General features: G+C 37.9%; 1 pseudogene; it reads left to right on the forward strand.

Moving 5' to 3' along the window:
- The first annotated feature begins 20,742 nt into the window (after positions 1-20,742).
- Positions 20,743-21,659, forward strand: LOC128590357 (ADP/ATP translocase 2-like; annotated as a pseudogene).
- The last annotated feature ends 3,511 nt before the right edge of the window (positions 21,660-25,170 follow it).

Genomic DNA, 25,170 nt, shown 5'->3' on the forward strand with positions numbered 1-25,170 from the left:
TCAACCTGTTCTGCACACTGACCACCACAATGGATCAGCAGCAAAGTAAGAACTCAGAAATCAAAGGACAGAACCTAACCTCCACACTGACGCAAAAGATAAAACTAAGCAATGGACTCTCACAAAATAAGACAAATAGAATACAACCACACTGATCAAGTATCTCAATAAATGTTAATGGCTTGAATTCCCCACTGAAGAGACATAGATTGGCTGACTGGATTAAAAAACACAAGCCATCCATTTGCTGTCTGCAAGAAACACACCTGGCTTCAAAAGACAAATTCAAGCTCCGAGTCAAGGGTTGGAAGACAATTTTTCAGGCAAATGGAATTCAGAAGAAAAGAGGAGTTGCAATCTTATTTTCAGATACATGTGGATTTAAAGCAACTAAAGTCAAAAAAGACAAAGACGGTCACTTTATATTGGTCAAGGGAAAACTACAACAAGAAGACATTTCAATTCTAAATATCTATGCACCCAATTTAAATGCTCCCAGATTCTTGAAACAGACCTTACTCAGTCTGAGCAATATGATATCTGATAATACCATCATAACAGGGGACCTTAACACTCCTCTTACAGAGCTGGACAAATCCTCTAAACAGAAATTAAACAAGGATATAAGAGACTTAAATGAGACCCTAGAACAACTATGCTTGATAGACGCATATACAACACTCCATCCCAAAGATAAAGAATATACATTCTTTTAATCACCCCATAGAACATTCTCCAAAATTGATCATATCCAGGGACACAAAACAAATATCAACAGAATCAAAAGAATTGAAATTTTACCTTGTATCTTTTCAGACCATAAGGCACTAAAGGTGGAACTCAACTCTAACAAAAATGCTCGACCTCACCCAAAGGCATGGAAATTAAACAATCTTCTGTTGAATAACAGATGGGTGCAGGAAGAAATAAAACAGGAAATCATTAACTTCCTTGAGCATAACAACAATGAAGACACAAGCTACCAAAACCTGTGGGATACTGCAAAAGCAGTTTTGAGAGGAAAATTCATCGCTTTAGATGCCTACATTCGAAAAACAGAAAGAGAGCACATCAACAATCTCACAAGAGATCTTATGGAATTGGAAAAAGAAGAACAATCTAAGCCTAAACTCACTAGAAGAAAAGAAATATCCAAAATCAAATCAGAGATCAATGAAATTGAAAATAAAAGAATCTTTCAGAAAATTAATGAAACAAGGAGTTGGTTTTTTGAAAAAATAAATAAAATAGATAAACCATTGGCCAGACTAACTAGAAATAGAAAAGTAAAATCTCTAGTAACCTCAATCAGAAACGATAAAGGGGAAATAACAACTGATCCCACAGAGATACAAGAGATCATCTCTGAATACTACCAGAAACTCTATGCCCAGAAATTTGACAATGTGAAGGAAATGGATCAACATTTGGAATCACACCCTCTCCCTAGACTTACCCAGGAAGAAATAGACCTCCTGAACAGACCAATTTCAAGCACTGAGATCAAAGAAAAAATAAAAAAGCTTCCAACTAAAAAATGCCCTGGTCCAGATGGCTTCACACCAGAATTCTATCAAACCTTCAAGGAAGAGCTTATTCCTGTACTGCAGAAATTATTCCAAAAAACTGAGGAAGAAGGAATCTTCCCCAACACATTCTATGAAGCAAACATCACCCTGATACCAAAACCAGGAAAAGACCCAAACAAAAAGGAGAATTTCAGACCAATCTCACTCATGAATATAGACGGAAAAATTCTCAACAAAATCCTAGCCAATAGATTACAGCTTATCATCAAAAAAGTCATTCATCATGATCAAGTAGGCTTCATCCCAGGGATGCAAGGCTGGTTTAACATATGCAAGTCCATAAACGTTATCCACCATATTAACAGAGGCAAAAATAAAGATCACATGATCCTCTCAATAGATGCAGAAAAAGCATTTGATAAAATCCAGCATGCTTTTCTAATTAGAACACTGAAGAGTATAGGCATAGGTGGCACATTTCTAAAACTGATTGAAGCTATCTATGACAAACCCACAGCCAATATTTTACTGAATGGAGTAAAACTCAAAGCTTTTCCTCTTAGAACTGGAACAAGACAAGGTTGTCCTCTGTCACCTTTACTATTCAACGTAGTGCTGGAAGTTCTAGCCAATACAATTAGGCAAGACAAGGAAATAAAGGGAATCCAAATGGGAGCAGAGGAGGTCAAACTCTCCCTCTTTGCTGATGACATGATCTTATACTTAGAGAACCCCAAAGACTCAACCACAAGACTCCTAGAAGTCATCAAAAAATACAGTCATGTTTCAGGATATAAAATCAATGTCCACAAGTCAGTAGCCTTTGTGTACACCAATAACAGTCAAGATGAGAAGCTAATTAAGGACACAACTCCCTTCACCATAGTTTCAAAGAAAATGAAATACCTAGGAATATACCCAACAAAGGAGGTGAAGGACCTCTATAAAGAAAACTATGAAATCCTCAGAAAGGAAATAGCAGAGGATATTAACAAATGGAAGAACATACCATGCTCATGGATGGGAAGAATCAACATTGTTAAAATGCCTATACTTCCCAAAGCAATCTACCTATTCAACGCCATTCCTATCAAAGTACCTACATCGTACTTTCAAGATTTGGAAAAAATGATTCTGCGTTTTGTATGGAACCGGAAAAAACTCCGTATAGCTAAGGCAGTTCTTAGTAACAAAAATAAAGCTGGGGGCATCAGCATACCAGATTTTATTCTGTACTACAAAGCCATAGTACTCAAGACAGCATGGTACTGGCACAAAAACAGAGACATAGACACTTGGAATCGAATTGAACACCAAGAAATGAAACTAACATCTTACAACCACCTAATCTTCGATAAACCAAACAAGAACTTACCTTGGGGGAAAGACTCCCTATTCAATAAATGGTGTTGGGAGAACTGGATGTCTACATGTAAAAGACTGAAACTGGACCCACACCTTTCCCCACTCACAAAAATTGATTCAAGATGGATAAAAGACTTAAATTTAAGGCATGAAACAATAAAAATCCTCAAAGAAAGCATAGGAAAAACACTGGAAGATATTGGCCTGGGGGAAGACTTCATGAAGAAGACTGCCATGGCAATTGCAACAACAACAAAAATAAACAAATGGGACTTCATTAAACTGAAAAGCTTCTGTACAGCTAAGGAGACAACAACCAAAGCAAAGAGACAACCTACACAATGGGAAAGGATATTTGCATATTTTCAATCAGACAAAAGCTTGATAACTAGGATCTATAGCGAACTCAAATTAATCCACATGAAAAAAGCCAACAATCCCATATATCAATGGGCAAGAGACATGAATAGAACTTTCACTAAAGACGACAGACGAATGGCTAACAAACACATGAAAAAATGTTCATCATCTCTATATATTAGAGAAATGCAAATCAAATCAACCCTGAGATATCATCTAACCCCTGTGAGAATGGCCCACCTCAGAAAATCTCAAAACTTCAGATGCTGGCGTGGATGTGGAGAGAAGGGAACACTTTTACACTGCTGGTGCGACTGCAAACTAGTACAACCTTTCTGGAAGGAAGTATGGAGAAACCTCAAAGCACTCAAGCTAGACCTCCCATTTGATCCTGCAATCCCATTACTGGGCATCTACCCAGAAGGAAAGAAATCCTTTTATCATAAGGACACTTGTACTAGACTGTTTATTGCAGCTCAATTTACAATCGCCAAAATGTGGAAACAGCCTAAATGCCCACCAACCCAGGAATGGATTAACAAACTGTGGTATATGTATACCATGGAATACTATTCAGCCATTAAAAAAAATGGAGACTTTACATCCTTCATATTGACCTGGATGGAAGTGGAAGACATTAGTCTTAGTAAAGCATCACAAGAATGGAGAAGCATGAATCCTATGTACTCAATCTTGATATGAGGACAGTTAATGACAATTAAGGTTATGGGGGGGGCAGAAAGAGGGAGGGAGGGAGGGGGATGGGGCTTTAGTGTGTGTCACACTTTATGGGGGCACGATATGATTGCAAGAGGGACTTTACCTAACAACTGCAATCAGTGTAACTGGCTTATTGTACCCTCAATGAATCCCCAACAATAAAAAAAAAAAAAAAAAAAGAAAGTACGATGTTGGTATTTTGATAGGAATGGCATTGAATAGGTAGATTGCTTTGGGAAGTATAGACATTTTAACAATGTTGATTCTTCCCATCCATGAGCATGGTATATTCTTCCATTTGTTAATATCCTCTGCTATTTCCTTTCTGAGAATTTCATAGTTTTCTTTATAGAGGTCCTTCACCTCCTTCGTTAGGTATACTCCTAGGTATTTCCTTTTCTTTGAAACTATGGTGAAGGGAGTTGTGTCCTTAATTAGCTTCTCATCTTGACTGTTATTGGTGTACACAAAGGCTACTGACTTGTGGACATTGATTTTATATCCTGAAACATGACTGTATTTTTTGATGACTTCTAGGAGTCTTGTGGTTGAGTCTTTGGGGTTCTCTAAGTATAAGATCATGTCATCAGCAAAGAGGGAGAGTTTGACCTCCTCTGCTCCCATTTGGATTCCCTTTATTTCCTTGTCTTGCCTAATTGTATTGGCTAGAACTTCCAGCACTACGTTGAATAGTAAAGGTGACAGAGGACAACCTTGTCTTGTTCCAGTTCTAAGAGGAAAAGCTTTGAGTTTTACTCCATTCAGTAAAATATTGGCTGTGGGTTTGTCATAGATAGCTTCAATCAGTTTTAGAAATGTGCCACCTATGCCTATACTCTTCAGTGTTCTAATTAGAAAAGCATGCTGGATTTTATCAAATGCTTTTTCTGCATCTATTGAGAGGATCATGTGATCTTTATTTTTGCCTCTGTTAATATGGTGGATAACGTTTATGGACTTGCGTATGTTAAACCAGCCTTGCATCCCTGGGATGAAGCCTACTTGATCATGATGAATGACTTTTTTGATGATAAGCTGTAATCTATTGGCTAGGATTTTGTTGAGAATTTTTCCGTCTATATTCATGAGTGAGATTGGTCTGAAATTCTCCTTTTTGTTTGGGTCTTTTCCTGGTTTTGGTATCAAGGTGATGTTTGCTTCATAGAATGTGTTGGGGAAGATTCCTTCCTCCTCAATTTTTTGGAATAATTTCTGCAGTACAGGAATACGCACTTCCTTGAAGGTTTGATAGAATTCTGGAGTGAAGCCATCTGGACCAGGGCATTTTTTGGTTGGAAGATTTGTTACTGTTTCTTTGATCTCAGTGCTTGAAATTGGTCTGTTCAGGAGCTCTATTTCTTCCTGGCTGAGTCTAGGGAGAGGGTGTGATTCCAAATATTGATCCACTTCCTTCACATTGTCAAATTTCTGGGCATAGAGTTTCTGGTAGTATTCAGAGATGATCTCTTGTATCTCTGTGGGATCAGTTGTTATTTCCCCTTTATCATTTCTGATTGAGGTTACTAGAGATTTTACTTTTCTATTCCTCGTTAGTCTGAACAATGGTTTATCTATTTTATTTATTTTTTCAAGAAACCAACTCCTTGTTTCATTAATTTTCTGAATGATTCTTTTGTCTTCAATTTCATTGATCTCTGATTTGATTTTGGATATTTCTTTTCTTCTAGTGAGTTTAGGCTGAGATTGTTCTTCTTTTTCCAATTCCATAAGATCTCTTGTGAGATTGTTGATGTGCTCTCTTTCTGTTTTTCGAATGTAGGCATATAAAGTGATGAATTTTCCTCTCAAAACTGCTTTTGCAGTATCCCACAGGTTTTGGTAGCTTGTGCCTTCATTGTTGTTATGCTCAAGGAAGTTAATGATTTCCTGTTTTATTTCTTCCTGCACCCATCTGTTATTCAACAGAAGATTGTTTCATTTCCATGCCTTTATGTGGCGTTGAGCATTTTTGTTAGAGTTGAGTTCCACCTTTATGGCCTTATGGTCTGAGAAGATACAAGGTAAAATTTCAATTCTTTTGATTCTGTTGATATTTGTTTTGTGTCCCTGGATATGATCAATTTTGGAGAATGTTCTATGGGGTGATGAAAAGAATGTATATTCTTTATCTTTGGGATGGAATGTTGTATATGCGTCTATCAAGCATAGTTGTTCTAGGGTCTCATTTAAGTCTCTTATATCCTTGTTTAATTTCTGTTTAGAGGATTTGTCCAGCTCTGTAAGAGGAGTGTTAAGGTCCCCTGTTATGATGGTATTATCAGATATCATATTGCTCAGACTGAGTAAGGTCTGTTTCAAGAATCTGGGAGCATTTAAATTGGGTGCATAGATATTTAGAATTGAAATGTCTTCTTGTTGTAGTTTTCCCTTGACCAATATAAAGTGACCGTCTTTGTCTTTTTTGACTTTAGTTGCTTTAAATCCACATGTATCTGAAAATAAGATTGCAACTCCTCTTTTCTTCTGAATTCCATTTGCCTGAAAAATTGTCTTCCAACCCTTGACTCGGAGCTTGAATTTGTCTTTTGAAGCCAGGTGTGTTTCTTGCAGACAGCAAATGGATGGCTTGTGTTTTTTAATCCAGTCAGCCAATCTATGTCTCTTCAGTGGGGAATTCAAGCCATTAACATTTATTGAGATAATTGATAAGTGTGGTTGTATTCTATTTGTCTTATTTTGTGAGAGTCCATTGCTTAGTTTTATCTTTTGCGTCAGTGTGGAGGTTAGGTTCTGTCCTTTGATTTCTGAGTTCTTACTTTGCTGCTGATCCATTGTGGTGGTCAGTGTGCGGAACAGGTTGAAGTATTTCCTGTAGAGCTGGTCTTGTTGTGGCCAATTTCCTCAATGTTTGTATATCCGTAAATGATTTGATTTCTCCGTCAATTTTGAAGCTTAGCTTAGCAGGGTACAGAATTCTGGGCTGGAAATTGTTCTGTTTAAGTAGATTAAAGGTAGATGACCATTGTCTTCTTGCTTGGAAAGTTTCATTAGAGAAGTCTGCGGTCATCTGATGGATTTGCCCCTGTAGGTCAACTGGCGCTTACTCCTGGCAGCTTGCAGAATCTTTTCTTTTGTCTTGACTTTGGACAGGTTCATCACAATGTGTCTTGGAGAAGCTCGGTTAGAATTGAGGCGACCTGGAGTCCGATAGCCCTCTGAAAGCAGTGTGTCAGAATCTTTGGTGATGTTTGGGAAATTTTCTTTTACAATATTCTCTAGTATGGCTTCCATTCCTCTGGGACATTCTTCTTCCCCTTCTGGAATTCCTGTAACTCGTATGTTGGAACACTTCATAAAGTCCCATAATTCTGACAGTGAACGTTCTGCTTTCTCTCTCTTCTTTTCTGCCTCTTTTACTATCTGAGTTATCTCAGAAACTTTGTCTTCTACCTCTGAAATTCTTTCTTCTGCATGGTCTAACCTGTTGCTGATACTTTCCATTGCATCTTTAAGTTCCCTGATTGACTGTTTCATTTCCTTCAGCTCTGGTATATCCTTTTCATATTCTTCATATCGTTCATCTCTTATTTGATTCTGTTTTTGAATTTCCTTTTGGTTAATTTCCACTTTATTAGCAGTTTCCTTCATTGTTTCCATCATTTTTTCATTGTTTTCAACATGTGTATTCTAAATTCCCTTTCTGTCATTCCTAACATTTCTGTATAGGTGGAATCCTCTGTAGTAGGTACCTCATGGTCCCTTGGTGGGGTTGTTCTGGACTGGTTCTTCTTGTTGCCTGGAGTTTTCTGCTGATTCTTCCTCATGAGTGATTTCTTTTATCTGTTTCCTTGCCCTAATTTTCCTTTCACTTCTTCTTGCTCTTTAAGTTCTCTTGCCTGTGGACTAAGGGTTACAGGACCAGAAGGGTGAGAAGGTTGAAGAGCAAAAAAGGGATCAAAGAAAGGAGGACGGAGTGATAAGAAAAAAAAAGAAAAATAGAGAAAGGAGAGGGGGTGGGTAAAAGGAATTGACAAAAAGAAGAGAGGCACAGAAAGAGGGAGACAGAGCAGTATACGTGTACAGTAGGGTACTTTGATACAACTTTAAAAAAAAAAAACCACCTTCTGGGGGTGCTCAGTTGGGTGGTTCCCTTGAGGTCAGCAGCTCTTTGCTGACCTGATCAGACACAGTACCCCACCTCCACCAAGTAGAGAGGAAAGACAAAAATGCTATAAATCAAACCAAAACAAGCAAACAGAAAACTTTACGGGATAAAATTGGCTGGAAAAACCAAATAATAGTGGTAGAAACACTAACAAAAATGAAGTTCTAATTATTGAAATAGGCAGCAATGGGAAATTATAATTAAACTAGAAAAATTGAGAAAGAAAAAGGATCTGTATGGAAAAGGTTGAACTTAAAAAACAAAACAACAATCAACAACATCAAAATAAACAAAAAAAACAACCAAAGCAAAAAAAAAAAAAAAACCACAACCAAAAACAAAGCAGTATGTATATGTCGTTGAATATTGTCTTGGCAACACGTGGTCTTCTGGGGTATGAGATGTTAATCACAGTTTTGATACGACTGGAGGCTGCTCGTTTCTCAAACCCCAGCAGGTAGACAGCCTAAATCTCTCTTTAGCCCACTTAAAAGGCACTTTGAACTTATTCACTTGCTGAGCAGAAGCTTTCCCAGGGAAGTGCTTGTCGCTGGAATCACTGCTGAAGTGGCTATCCACTTACCCTGTGTGCCAAAACTGGTCTCCCTCTGCCCCCGAGGGTTAGGGCTGCAAGCCGGCTCAGACCCCCCCCTTAGGCTACTTGGTCACTGGGTTGCCAGCTCCCACCCAATTCCAGCTCTGCGACCCTGAGGGCGGAGCTTGCCGGGGCAGATCGCTCACAATGGCTGCCTGTGACCCAGAGCCAAACACTATTAGCTCCGTCTGGCTCAGCGGCTCAGACTGGGGCCCTAGACAAAGGCCAAAGTTCTCCGCACTCCCGCTCAGGCTCTCCCCAAGGCAGTTCAGCTGAGTGCCAAGTCCAAAGATACCAAAACAGTTCACAGGTAAGGCCTTTCTGGTTTGCAGTGTCGCTGCTATTGAACTTACAGTTGCGGGCGGGTTTAGACGGATTGAACAGACGCGACCACTTGCCAGTTTTCCACTGTTTTAGTCCTCCTCCTGGGGTCCAGAAGTCTCTCGCTGACTCCCTGTATCCTCTCAGGGGTGATGATAGGCAGATCCCACCAGCCAGAGATGCCTGGAGTCCTATCTCCCCAGACTCACGGTGCCCAGATATAAGGAAGCTGTTACTTGGCTGCCATCTTGCTCCGCCTCCCCCCAAACTCTCTTTTCTTTATAAATCACCTAGCCTCAGGTCTTCCTTTACAGCTACACAAATGGGCTAAGACACATTGTTACATTTTTCTTTTTTTTTTGATAATTTCATTTAAGCTGCATGGAAGATTTCAATGGATAATAATCAGTTATTTTTCAACAGGTCATTTATCCATTAGACATTTACAAACTGCCTGGAATGGTGGTATGTGCCTGTAGTCCCAGCTACTTGGGAAGCTGAAGCAGGGAGATTGCTTGAGTGCAAGGGTTTGAGTCCAGCCTGGGAATCACAGCAGAACCCCATTTTTTTTTTTTTTTGCAGTTTTTGGCCGGGCTGGGTTTGAACCCACCACCCCCAGTATATGGGGCCGCTGCCCTACTCCTTTGAGTCACAGGCGCCACCCCAGGACCCCATTTTTTAAAAAATAAAATTATGTATTAAGCAACTATTTTCTATTGTCCAGAACAGTATTTAGCAAAGAGAATACCAAGTCAAATAAGACAGGATGGCGAGGCTCAGTGGTTCATGCCTGTAATCCTAGCGCTTTGGGAAGCCAAAGTGGGAGGACCACTTGAGGCCAGGAGTTTGAGACCATTGTAAGTCTCAAGAGTGAAACTGGTCTTTCCAAAGAAACAGAAAAATTATCCATGTATGGTGGCACGTCCCCGTCATCACAGCTACTTGGGAGGCTGAGGCAGGAGGATCTCTTGAGCCTGGGAGCTTCAGGTTGTAGTGAGCTATGCTAATGCTCCTGGACCGCAACACCAGAGACAGAGCAAGATTCTGGCACAAAACCAAAATCATGGTCTCTGTTCTTTTTTTCAAAAAGGAGTGAGAGCAAGGTGGGAAGTAATTCTGGAAATCAAGAGGCTTACTGATGATTTCAGACAAGGTTCTGGAAAAGATTATTAAGCAGATGTTTTGAGAGCACATAGACAAGACAGTAGTAATTATTGGGAGTCAGTTTGAGTCCACTAGGGACAAGCATTGAGCCTAACGTAATTTTTTCTTTTGATAAGGTTACTAGACTAGTGGATCAAGGAAATAATATAAGTCAGGTGGCTTAAGTAGCATTTGAAAGTCTTTCATATGATCCTTGCAGACTTACAGGAAGATGAATAATAAAATAGTGGGTGGGTTCTCAGCTATTTCATTCTTTCATTTTCTTTCATTCAACAAATGTTTATGGTGCTGCACAAACAATGTGTACGGCACTCTGTTAGGTGATCGGGCTGAACATATCATTGGCCTTCATGGAGCTGACAATGACAGGAAAGAGACAAGGGCTGTGCAAAATACACACAATGAAACGGGTGATCCATGGAGGAAACACCAAGAATATTGATTAGTGGATTAGTATAAGTCCTAAAGGAAGCATCTAGTGTTTTGGGGGGCAGACTTGGCTCTGGACTTTCCCATAATTTTATCAGTAAGTTGGATGATATAGAAAGTATAATATTTGGGGGGAGAAATAATTTAGGCTCACATATTAAATATCATGCAAAGTCATTCTCAAATAGACTAAAAGTGCTAAATGATTCAAAATTATATAAAAGTATAGTAGAAAATATTATAGAATAAAATATTTGTAAATTTATCAAGGCAGGATAATACTCTCAGCTATAAGTTTAAAGAAACATAAGCAATCCAAACAGAAAAGACTGACAAATGACAGCCTTGAATCAGTAAAATTTTAACATAGCCACACAATGCAAAATAACATCACTAACATCAAAAGGAAAGAAATCAGGCTGTGAATAGGATTGTCATCAAACATGACAGAATAATATCTATAATATGTGAAAAACTATGTTCAAATTTGTAAGAAAAAACATGATGAATTGAAACAATAATTCACAGAAGAGGAAATACACATGTTTAAAAGACACATTCAGAGGAAGAACAGTTTCCATTTTGCTGAGCAATAAGAGCCACAGACAGTCTCCAGGATCATGATCTGACAGAGGATCTGTCTGTGGAAGGGACAGAAGGCTCTTCGCAGAGAACCCCGGCCAGCGGGAGAGATGATGGCCTCTCCCAGGGGGCCTTTCCTGACATCTCCACCCACCTGTACAATCAGATGCTTCTCTTCCTTTGTGTATTTGTCTTATTGTGTTTATTACTTTGTATTCCAATTATGTTTATGTGCCAGTCTCCCCACCAGACTGGAGGCCTGTGGAGTGACAGAGCCATGGCATGGATCCTTGTATTCCAAGGACCAAGTACCTGACTAGGGCCCAGCTCTTGTAAGTCATGAAATAAAAGGCAAGTTCTTGATTGAGGGGCGGTGGTCACAGGAGGCCATGGGTGACTTGAGCAAGACAGAGAATGAGTAATAAGACAACCCAACTGCCATGCTTCCATGGTGTGAGTCTAAGAGCCGGCCTTGGAACTCCTGAATCCAGGAAGACACTGCCCCTCCCCAGACACCTGCTTGCCATTAGGAAGAGTGAAGGAGAGGTACCAGAACTTTGCATACCACTGGCAAGACTGTCACCCTCCCCCCCCGATACACTGCTGGCACCATCAGGGCCTTTTTCTCAGAGTCTCACTTTTTTGCTCTGGGTAGAGTGCCAGGGCATCACAGCTCACAGAGGAACCTCAATTCTTGGGCTTAAGCAATCCTCTTGCCTCAGCCTCCCAAGTAGCTGGGACTATAGGCACCCCCACAATGCCTAGCTAGTTTTTCTATTTTTAATAGAGACAGGGTTTTGCTCTTCCTCCTGCTGGTCTCATTCTCCTGTGCTCAGGCAATCTACCTGCCTCAGCTTCCTAAAGTGCTATCATGAGGGCCTTGATTCCTGTTTACATCAGCCATCATGAGAAGCTCGGGATACCCTGACATCATTCATGTTCTGGAGTCTTATCCACACAGGCAGTGGTGGTGCCACTCTGTCCTCCAACTCCAGAAGTGGTGAAGAGACTCTCTTTCTTTATGGTCCTGCAAAGTTGTGGCAGGGTACCAGAGGGCAGGAGAGCAAACTCAGGGTTAATGCATTCCCCTGACTTCCTCTTGGTAGCGTTGCCTGCATCCTTCTCCCAAGGCCACAGCCTCTGGCAGGCAGCCCCCTCCTTCTCTTGAGCTTCTCTCTGGGTCCCTGTTACTCCTCCCTTCCTGCCTTATAGACGGCAATAAGCTCCTTTTTGTTGCTAACCCTCAGTAAATAATCATCCTTTGATAGTTTCTCTAACCTCTGCCCATATTTATAAGTGATTCCTTTATTAGACTCTTCTCAGTTACCCAGTTTGAGTGTGCCATCTGTTTCCTGCTGGGATTTTGACTGATATGCTGCTGAGTAGTTAGTTGTGGAATAAATGAATGAATGAATGAATGACAGTGACTTTCTAAGAAAATCCGAGATCACCAAGCAGCACTCTTCACAGCAAAGCTAGTGGCTGTAGGGATGGTGGGAATGTCCCCCACTGAGGCGACCTGACTCTGGAAACATGGCAGGAAGGAGAGAAGGCAGAAGAGGGCAGGAGGACCCTGTCCCTGAGGCAGGGAGCTGACCAGAGGCAGCTCTGAATGAGAGCACAGAAGAGAAGGTGCTGTGTGGTGGCCGTTTGCAGACACTGGTGAGACCTTCCAGCAGGCCCAAGCTTGACAAAGCAGAGTGGCATGTAAGGCTGTAGTTCCACGATTATGATGAGGTGGGGCTGGGGCAGAGAAATAGCACCTCCCCTCTTATTTTTTCCTGCATAGTCTCCATGCCATTCTACTCTTCCCTTGTGGCCTCAATGAGCCTGGGTAGCAACAGTTATCAAAGATATAAAAATGACAGTAGCCTTGATCATATGACATCTGCAAAGTCAGCACAAGTTATTTAACTGTGGTGAAATTAATATGCTCATGCACTTTGGTAACAGTATAAATCAATGCGACTCTTTCAGAAAGCTCCATGGCAATATGTATTGCATTTTAAATAAAACATCCTATCTCGTGATCTGATAATGTCATTCCTAAATGTTCATGCTAAAGAAAGTTTATAAAGGCAGATTTCTAATACAACAGAATCTCTAGTGCTGAACAATGCATAATATATCATATTCAGTAAGAAGAATAAAATATAAAAATATGTATACAATGGGCAGTGATATAAAAAATAGGTGAACATATAGGTCAAATTTAAAGAATAGTCAGGAATGAAAATAGAATCAATAGAATGGAATATTAAATAATTTCCCCCAAATTCTTTAATATTGCTGTAACTTCTTAACAATCAAATCTTTAAAAAAAAATACTTAAATTTTTTTTTTTCTTACTCTCAAGAGTCTCACTTTGTTGCCTTTGGTAGAGTGCCATGGTGTCACAGCTCACAGCAACCTCAAACTCTTGGGCTCAAGCTAGTCTCTTGCCTCAGCCTCCCAAGTAGCTGGGACTACAGGTGCCTGCCACAATACCCAACTATTTTTAGAGATGGGGTCTCACTCTTGCTCAGGTAGGTCTTGAACCCGTAAGCTCAGGCAGTTTAATTACAGCACTAGGCAGGATCATATAACTTCCTTTCCTATAATCCTCTAATTCTCCAATGGTTTCCTTGTCCAGTAAAAACACCATGTCAATCCCCTCCATGATCTTTAGAGTTCTACATGTCTGGCCTCTGCTACCTCTTGGATCTCATCTGTTGACTCTCTTTTCTTTGTCCATTATGTTCCAGCCAGGGACTTTATGTACCTTGAAAAACACCAAGCTTATTCCTGCTTTAGAGTCTTCTGACATGTGGGGCACATGTGGATTATGTGAGGATTTTTATTTATCTATAGTATTGAATAACACAAAAATTATGCATGGACCTTTGTTTGCTCATCAGCTTTTGTTCATGTTTGTGTATTTAATGTAGGGTCCAAGACAACTATTCTTCTTCCAATGTAGTGGAGAAAAGCCAAATGGTTGGTCACCCTTCCAGATCTTCATGTGGCTGCCTTTACTAATTATTTAAATATCACTTCAAATGTCAGTTTTTAGAGAAGCTGTAGAGACATTCTTTATTATTTGCCCAACCTACATCCATGGAGTCCACTATGGAAACTCTTAAAGGGCAGGTATTCTTTTTCATTCCTGTGGAAGCTAAAGCATGGGCTCATGACTTGAGTGTCACCAATCATCCCTAACCCTAGACTTCAAATTTCATGCGAGTGGTGCCTAGAGGCAGGGCAGTTATAGTTTCATGGTACCTCTGGTATCATGGAGAGTCCAGTGGAGTGTGGGTATCCTCATTTTTATCTTGGTTGTACTCTGCCTCCCTTGGGTCCTATTGAAGCTGGGCTCTACAGTCTGTGTACCCATACTATTAGGTACCTGAAACTCTTATAAAATAATTCTTATCTGTTTAAGTTAAGCACATTTTTTTCTACTTTTTTCAACCAAGAACTGTTATGCAGGACTTCTCTGAAAGTATAAACTAAAGCAGCCACTCCCTTACCTTGGTTATTCTCTGTTACCATATTTACTTTTACTTTCTTCATAATGTGTACCATTATCTGCTAACTCACCAAGTGGGTTTTTTTCAAAATTGGTATGTTGAAATTTTAATCCCTCATGTGATGTGGTATTGGATTTGGGGGCCTTTGAAAGGTGATTAGGTCATGAGGGCAGATTCCCTAATGAATGGGTTCGTGCCCTCTTAGAAGAGGTCCCAGAGAGATGTCTTACCCCATCTACCATGGCAGGACACAAAAAATAGACGGCTAACAACAAACCAGGGAGCAGCTCTCACCAGACAATGAATCCATTGGCACCTTGATTTTGGACTTCCTAGGCTCCAGAACTTTGATAAATAAATTTCTGTTGTTTACAGGGTACCCAAACTATGGTGTTTTGTTATAAAAGTTTGAATGAACAAGGAAACTATGTAAAATTCTTTATATATCCAGTTTTATCTGTTTATTGTGTACTCCCTCCCCCCCAATCACTTCCATGAAAATAAACTGGGTTTGTATGCCCAGAATCATCTAGAACAGTGCCAGCCAGACACATAATTGGTGCTGATAAATATTCATTAAGTATATTGAAAAGACAATATAATGGATGGCATAAGCAAGATTCAAAAAGGTCTAAGAACCAAAATTAACATGAAGAAATTTAACAGAATAAACACGAAATATGACTTTATGCTGATCAATCCATTACACAAGATCAAAGAGTTCTTACCTATCAGGCATTTGAATGTTATTAATAAAAATGAAAACCCTATATGATAGACTAAGAGCTTAATAAAACTAAGCTTCTAAAAAGGGTCAAAGCAATCTTAGCTTACGCTAATAGGAATATTTAAGATATTTCTGCTTGTGCCAAGATGAATTAACAAGGACCAGATTTCTCTTCTCTCCTTAAACAACTAAAAACACTAGGAAAAAAAATTATGAAACAGTGTTTTTCAGACATTGGATAACAAGCAGCACAGGACAGTGATCACTGAGAAAGGAGAAAACAGGTCACAGTACAGGGAGACAGAACCCCGAGAAGGACTAATTATCTTCCTAAGTTAAGGAGATGAAGTTGGGAGTTCAAGCAAGTCAAGATACGAATGTTCACTGGGCAGAGTATCAGAGAGAAGAGAGCTACACAAAGAAAGAATTTCAAAGAACTTCAGTGTGTGTGAGGAAATAATCCAAGAAAAGGGAAAGAACCACTCAAAGAGAATAGAGGTAACAACTTGTGAATATTGCACAGGGCTGGGAATAGTTCCTGTTCTCACTAACTAAAGTGAAAAAGCCTCATAGTACATGGGGAATTGGGTAGAGTTCTCAGAAGGTATTGCTTCAATAGTGGAGCAAAATTAGCCCTAGACTAAAGACTTCTCTGGAATTGTCAAACAAGCTTAAAACTAAGCCTTGAAAGTACCAAACTGATATTAAGGAACTTAACTATCTCCTACTACAATGCTCAAGAATATTTAAAAATAATATAAGAATATCCAAGAAGGTAAAAGTCACAATGTCTAGCATCTGATGGAAACTTGCTAGATATTCATATAAAGACACAGGAAATGACCATACAACATGAGGGGAAAAAAATCAGTTTAAATCAGGCTAGAAATACCACAGATGATAGCATTAATAGAGAAAGACATAAAAACAGTTCTTATATTCCATATGCTCAAGAAGGTGGCTAAAATCATAAGCATGTAAAAACATGCAATATATAAAAAGTGGCAGAAATTAAACTTTTAGAGATGAGAAAAGAATGTTTGGGATGAAATACACATTGTATGGTATTAAAAATGAATTAGACATTCCAGAAGAAAAGATTATTTTAGTATGCTCAGCTGCTATAACAAAACACCTTAGATTGGGCAAGTTATAAACAATGGAAATATATTGCTCACTGTTCTGGAGGCTGAGAAGTCCAACTTTAAGGTGCCAACAGATTCAGTGTTTGGTGAAGTCTTGCTTTCTTATAGATGGCAGCTTCTCACTATGTCGTCATATGGTATAAGGGGCAAGGTAGCTCTCTGGGGCCTCCTTTATAAGGGCAATAATCCTATTCATGAATGTTCCACCCTCATGACCTCTCAAAGGTGATACCTGTTAGGTATCACCTCCTAATACCAACATACTTGATTAGGTTTCAGGTTTCAAAATCTGGATTTTTTGGGAGAAAAAATATTCAGACCATATCAATTGCTGAACTTGAGGACATAGTAATAGAAGATGTTGAAGGTGAAACTGAGAGAGAAAAATGACTGAGGAAAAAATAGAATTATCAGTGAGCAGTAGAAGAATTCCAAGAGGTCTAATATAGATGTAATGGAAGCCCCAGTAGAAGAAGACAAGAGGAAGGGGATAGAGAAAAATCTCCAAAGAAATAATCATTGAAAAATTTCCAAATTTGCTAAAAGCCATGAATTCATAGATGTAAGCAGCTCAATGAAACAACAATAAAATGAAGGAAGGCACTTGGTATTTAATTGTCCTTAAGTCAGTAATAGAGAGAACATTTTAAAAGCTGCAATAGTGAAAAGATACTTTATACATAGAAGATGAAGAATTCACAAAGATAAGAATTACTGTAAACTTTTTTAAAAAGTGCAAGTAAAGAAGACAGTGGAGCAGCATCTTTTAAATACTGAATTTTTAAAAAAGTTTAACCTAGACTTTTATACAGCATAGGAATCCTTTAAAGGCAAAAGCAAAATAAAAGCTTTCTAAATACAGAATAACTGACAGAATTAATCACCAACATATCTTCACTACATTAAATGTTAAGGCAGAAGGAAAATTATGTCAGATGGAAATCTGCGTCTACACAATAGAATAAAAGGCACCAGAACTTTAAGTGCATTGATAAACATAAAAAGCTCCTTTCTATTTTTAAAATCTCTTTAAAGCGTAATTGACTGTTTAAAGTAAAAATAGTACCAATGTATTTTACATTGACAACAAATTTACACATAAAATATAAGACCATAGCATAAATGTCCTGAGGAAAGACATGGAAGTACACTATTGCAAGATTCCCATACTCTACATGAAGGAATAAACTATTACCTGATGATAGACTATAATAAGTTGAAGATATATACTGTAAACTACAAAGCAAACAAAATACAAAGAGTTGCTAAAAAGCCAACAAAGGTGATAATGTGATATTATATTTTATAATTAATTCAAAAGAGAAATATGAAGAAAGAACATATGGGACAAATATAAAACAACTTAGCAGCATGGTAGATTTAAATACAAATGTAGTAATAATCACACTAAATGAAAATGGCAGAGATTTTCAAATTGCATAAAAAAGGCAAGGTCCAAGAATTAACTGCCTATACTAAACCCATTTTTAATATAAAGACAAAAATAGGTATAAAGTGAAAGAATGGAAAAACAGACCAGGCATGTTCACTCACATCTATAATCCCAGCAATCCCAGCATTTTGGAAGATTAAGGTGGGAAAATCACTTAATGCTAGGAGTTTGAGACCAGCCTGGGCAACATAGCAAGATCCTGTCTCTACAAGAGAAAATTAGAAGGTGGTGTGTGCCTGTATTCTCAGCTACTTGGGAGGCTGAGGTGGGTGGATCACTTGAGCCTGGGAGGTTGAGGAGGTTGGGGTGAGTTGTGGTCATGTCACAGTGCTCCAGCCTGGGTGACAGAGTGGGACCCTATCCCGATTAAAAAAAAAAAGAAAGAAAGAAAAGAAAAGAAGGGCAGCACCCGTGGCTCAGTGAGTAGGGTGCCGGCCCTATATACCAAGGGTGGCGGGTTTGAACCCAGCTCCGGCCAAACTGCAACAAAAAAATAGCTGGGCATTGTGGCGGGTGCCCGTAGTCCCAGCTACTCGGAAGGCTGAGGCAAGAGAATCACCTAAGCCCAAGAGTGGGGTTGCTGTGAGCTGTGATGCCATGACACTCTACCAAGGGCGATAAAGTGAGATGCTGTCTCTAAAAAAAAAAAAAAGAAAAGAAAAAGATATGCCATGCTAACACCAATCAAAAGAAAGCTGGAATTGCTATATTAACATCAGACAAACTAGATTTCAAAACAAAGAATATTACTAGGGTTCAAAAAGTATCTTTCAAGGTGATAAAGAAGTCAGTTTATCAAAGGGAGATAATTTTATGCACATAGTCCTCTAGAACAGATCTTAAAAATATATATGAAACAAAATCCTGCTATAATCAAAAAGAGAAACAGACAAACCACAATTACAATAATATGAGATTCCCAACAGCTGTCTAAAGAATTTATAGAAGAAAAAGACAGAAAATACAAAGTTTGTTCTCTGGCCCCGTGAAATTAAATTAAAGAAAAATTTAAAAAAGATATCTGGAAAATTCTCCAATATCCAATATTATTTATTGGAAAATAAATAATAGGATCCTAATTAACCCATGAGTTAAAGAAGAAACAAAAAGGAAATTAGAAAATATTTTGAACTGAAAGGAAAATAGAAGAAAACACTGAAAATTGTGGAATGTAGCCAAAGCTGTTCTTAGAGGAAATGCTATACCACTGAAATGCTAATATTTGGAAAGAAAGTTCTCAAATCAATAACGTTAGGTTTTACTTTAAGAAAGTAGAAAAAGAAGAACAAATGAAACCCAAAGAAAGTAAAAGAAAGAAAATATTAAAGACTAGAATAAAAATTAATTAAAAAATTAAAAAGAATACATAAAAATCAATTTGACTAAAAGATGTTTCCAGTCAGACTCATGGGGAAAAAAAGAGAGAAAATACAAAGTTAGAAATGAGAGAGAAGACATCACAATTATTCCTACAGAGATTAAGAGAACATAAGAGAATAAAAATCAACAACTTAGCTGAAATGGACAAATTAATGACAGACAAATTATCACAGTTCATTCAAGAAGAAATAGATAACCTGACAATTTCTATACCTATTAAAGAAATTGAATTGACAGGTTAAAATCTTCTAACAAAGAAAATTCTAGACCCAGTTGGCTTCACTGGTGAATCTACCAAATATTTTAAAAAGAATTAACACCAATACTAAACATTTTTTCCCAAAGAATGGAAGAGTTCTCAACTTACTTTATGACTCCAGCATTTTTACCCCAATTTCAAAGCCAGACAAATACTATGACAAGAAAGGAGAAATAGAGACTAATACTCCTCATAAAAATAGACATAAAAATTCTCAATAATATTTAAGCAAATCATATTTCATAATATACAGAAAAAATATTGGTTTCCATACATATGACAGTGTGACCAATAGGACTTATCCTAGGAATGGAAGTTTGCCTTAATGTTAAAAAATTAATGTAATTTACCATATTAACAGCCTCAAAAAATCGATATGGTCAACAGAATAGATGTAGTAAAAACACTTGACAAAATTCACTTCTAAAAAACATTCTCCACAAACTAGGAATAGAAAGGAACTCAATCTGATAGAAACTATTTACAAAGAATCTAAAGGTAACCTTTTCCTTAATGATGAAGAAATGAATCCTTTCTCCCTAAGATCAGGAGCAAGACAAGAATGTCTGGTTTTATGCCTTCTACCAGTATTATATTGGAGGCATTAGGTGGTGAAATTAGAGTGGACAAGAAAAAGCAAAACTGTCTTTAAATGCCCAAAATAATCATCTATGAAGAAAATAATTAAAATGTTTAAAGAACTACTAAAGTTAGAGAATCAGGTCTGTAAGTATTTAAGATATACTGGTAATAAAAAAACACCAATTGTATTCTATATACTATGTATACTAGCAACAAACAATTGAAAATTGAAATTAAAAAATAATGTCAGATACAAGAGAATAAAAATATGACATATTTTGGAATAAATTTAGTAACAGATACGCAAAACTGCACTCTGCAGACTATAAACATTGCTGAGAGAAATTAAAAATGTAAATAGGAACATACCATGTTTATGAATGGGAAAATTCAGGACTGTTAAGACATCAGTTGTCCCCAAATAATCTATAAATTCAATGCAATCCAAAATTTAGCAAGTTTTTTGAAAAATGATGTTGGTGAGAGCCCTGGAGTCAAAGCCAGTTCACATCCCAGTCCTGTCCTGCAGTCACATGCTGCCTTCTCTTTCCTTTCAACATGGTAGATGCTGCTGTGCCCTTCATCAAGGACTTCTTAGCAGGTGGAGTTGGCAGGGCCATCTCCAAAATGGCGGTAAGTGTCCATCTGACTGGGTCAAGCTGCTAATGCAGGTGCAGTATGTCAGCAAGCAAATCACCCCAGAAAAGCACTACAAGGACATTATAGACCTCAAGGTTCATATCCCAGGGAGCAGGGAGTCCTGTCTTTCTGGTCTGTTAACCTGGCTGGTATCATCAGATACTTCCCCAGCTAGGCTCTCAACTTTGCCTTCAAAGATAAATATAAGCAAAACTTCCGGGTGGTATGCACAGGAAGGCCCAGTTATGGCACTACTTTACAGAGAATCTGGCATCAGGTGGTACTGCTGGGGCTACATCCTTGTGTTTTTTGTACCCTCCTGATTTTGCTGATACCCGTCTAGTAGCAGATGTGGGTAAAGCTGGAGTTGAAAGGGAATTCGGAGGCTTCAGTGACTGCCTGGTCAAGATCTACTAAATTGGTTGGGATGAGGGACCTATACCAAGGCTTTACTGTGATTGTGAAGGGTATTATGGACTACTGAGCTGCCTATTTTGGGAACACTTCAAAGGGAACGCTTCCAGATCCCAAGAATACTCCTATCATCACCAGTTGGATGACAGCACAGTCTGTCACTGCCGTTGCTGGGTTGACTTCCTATCCTTTTGACACTGTTGGTCGGCACATGCAGTCAGGATGTAAAGGAACCAACATCATGTACCCTGCACAGTTGACTGCCAAAGGAAGATTCTTCATAATGAAGGAGGCAAAGCCTTTTTCAAGGATGCATAGCCCAATATTTTCAGAGGCATCTTTTATGATGCAATCAACTAGTTTCCTTCTGTGAACAGGCATGCTGTATGCACGTATTATATAATGTATCTTGATCATTCTTAACAGACTTATGGCTGTCTATCAGTGGCAATTATTTACTGACTGAAAATGGGAAACTGTAATATTTATCTGACCAGCTTTCTCTTAAAGCCATTTCCATGGTGACGATGGGACTCAATTATATTTTTTATTTCAGTCACTCCTGATGAATAACAAATTTGAAAAAAAGCCCTAAAATACAAAAAAAAAATGAAATTGGCAAGCTGATTCTAAAATTTATATGAAAATGCAAAGAACCTATACAGTCGAAACAACTTTAATAAATAACAAATTTGAAGGATTTACACTATATAATTTTAATCTTATCCTAAAGCTTGGTAATCAAAGTACTGTGGAATTGGCATAGAGGTAAAGATCTATAGAACAAGAGAGTCTAGAAATAGATTCACAATAGGCAACTGATTTTCAACAAATATACCAAGGCAATTCAAGAGGAAAAGATAATCTTTTTAATAAACAATGATATAGGCTTGGTGCCTGTAGCTCAGCAGCTAGGGCACCGACCACATACACTGGGGCTGGCGGGTTCGAACCTGGCCTGGGCCTGCCAAACAACAATGACAACAACAACAACAACAACAAAAATAGCCAGCTTTGTGGCAGGTGCCTGAAGTCCCAGCTACTTGGGAGGCTGAGGCAAGAGACTCGCTTAAGCCCAAGAGTTTGAGGTTGCTATAAGCAGTGACACCACATCACTCTACTGAGGGTGACATAGTGAGAGTCTGTCACCAAAAGAAAATAAAAAAAAAGATATAAAAATTGGATAAGCATATGCAAAAAAAGAAAAAGAAAGAAAGAAACTGGACATAATACTTCACACCATATCTAAAAATTAATGCTAATGCAAAATGGATCATGGACATAAATGTAAGAGCTAAAACTATAAAACTACACAAAAAACTAGGGAAAATCTTAGTGACTTGGGTTTGTCAAATATTTATTAAATAGGACACAAAATGTATAAAATAGAACAGATAAATAAATGGGGCTCTACCAAAATTAAAATCTTGTTCTTCAAAAGGCACTATTATGAAAGTGAGAAAGGAATCCCTAGACTTGAAGAATACCAATGTATATATCCAAGAAAGGACTTGTATTTAGAGTATAAAAAGGGCTCATTTAATTCAATAACAATGAGAAAGGCAATCCTTTATTGGTAAAGATTTGAATGAACACCTCTCAAAAAACTATACAGGGGGCATATATGCCAACATCATTAGTCATTAGGGAAATACAAAATATAACTATAATGAGATACCATGATGCACATGTACATTAAAATGGCTAAAATTAAAAGGAAAGACTATACCAACTGTTTGCAATTCTCATTCACTGCTGGTGGCCCTGGAAAAGGATACAACCATTTTGGAAAACATTTTGGCAGTTTCTTAAAAGATTAAACATATATCAGTCACTTGACTCATTTGTTTCACCTCTAGCTATTAACTCAAAAGAAGAGAGAGCTGTCTATACAAAGATGTGTATATAAAGGTTCATAGTAGCTTTATTTGTAATGGCCAAAAGTTAAAAACAAACCAAAAGTCCATCAATAGATTAAAGGAAAAACAAAATGTGCTATATCCATATCATGGAATACTATTCAGCAAGCAAAAGAATGAAGTATTGATATACACTACAACATGTATGAATCTCAAAATAATTATACTGAGTGGAACAAAACAGATAAGAGAGTACATACATTTGGTTTTATCTGTATACAATTCTAGAAGATACAAACTAATCTATACTGACAGAAAGCAGATCACCATTTTCCTGGGGGTCGAATAAAGAATGGGACAGTAGGGAGAGAGAGGTTGCAAAGGGGCATAAGGAAACTTTTGGGGGTAATATGTTCATTAATTTATTGTGAAGTGCTCCTGGATTTTTGCATATGTAAAAGCTCATCAAATTGTAAAATGAAAAATTTGTGGTATATTGAACATCAATTATACCATAATAGAACTGTAAAAAAAACCCACGACATACAAAGCAAGGGATTTGATGGTATCCCTCCTATAGAATCCTCACACAGTTCCCTTACAAGATGGTTGTGTACTTTAGAGTAGGGGACAGCAAGGCTGGGCTCACACACAGATGAGTGAAAATCAGCCGGACTCACTAAGAGATTATTCCTGTACAAATGTCAACTAAGTATTTGTTGAATGCATGTATGGATGAATTGATGAATGTACTTTTCCAGTGAAGCCTGTATGGTTCAAATTTATACCTCAAGAAAATTATGTCATGAAACTTCATACAAATTCTTGAAACTTTAAATTTAAAATTCATACATGCCAAGGATCCACTGTATCAAATTCTGGGCACCACAGTCTCAGAGGCTAACGTCCATAAACAGAAAAGAAATGGATGAAGAGTCTGGAAAATCATGTCATTTAAGATACTAGTGATGTTCAGCTGGAGAAATTTTAAGAGACCTGAACATTTGCTTCAACAATTAGGAGGAAGATAAATTAAACACATTTTGAGTAGGTTCACAAGTCAGAAGTAGGATGGATGAGTTTATGACTAGGAGACAGATTTTAATCCAGAAGTCAATGCAAAATTGAACCATATGCTCCTCTTTTCCAAACACCTTTAATCCTCACTTATGCTACTTTCACACTTAGTACAGTCTATTGTGATAATTAATTAGTATTTTAAAGTGTGTGTGTGTTTTTCTTTTTGCTAAACTGTGTATTCCATGTTTTTGGATACCAAGACAAAATAGTGTAAAGATACCAATTATCCCTAAATTCATCAATAATCTTGATGCAATCCCACTTAAACTGTAAATAGGTTTTCCTTTTTCATCCTTTTATTGCTTTGAACTTGAAAAAAGAAATGTGTCTTAAAACCATTTGGAAGAAAAGATGTGAAAATTATCAATAAATTTCTAAAACTAAAGGAAAAGAAGAATTCCATCATGTTAAAATCTATCTATAGCAAATTAAAATACTTTGATTCTGGTGTCCAAATATGGAAAATAAGAGGGAGATATGACTATTAAGTTTGCAAGCCAAATCCTATAAAAAGTGCTATATACCTCATTTCTGAATAGCAGTCACCTTTGAAGTACTTCCCTTAGGAAGCTATGCACTAATGCCAACATCTAGTTTACCCTTCAAAACAATTTTGGAACTTTTTTTCTGGAATGACTATCAAAGCGGTCATCATATTATCCTTGCTGTATTTGAATGTCATCAAAATGTCTTCCTTTCAATATTTCCTTTATCTTCAGATAAAAAAGAAGCCATTGGGGGCCAAATCAGGTGAATAGGGAGGGAGTTATAATACAATTATTTGTTTACTGCCTCAAAACTCCTTCATAGAAAGTGCTGTGTGAGCTGGTGCATTGTTGTTATGCAAGAGCCATGAATTGTTGGCCAAGATTTTCAGTTAAGATTTTCCTGTATCTCTATCAATGTCTACTTGGTCTGCTATGCTTCTCACA

Source organism: Nycticebus coucang, chromosome 1 (genome assembly GCF_027406575.1).
Source record: "Nycticebus coucang isolate mNycCou1 chromosome 1, mNycCou1.pri, whole genome shotgun sequence".
NCBI lineage: Eukaryota > Metazoa > Chordata > Mammalia > Primates > Lorisidae > Nycticebus > Nycticebus coucang.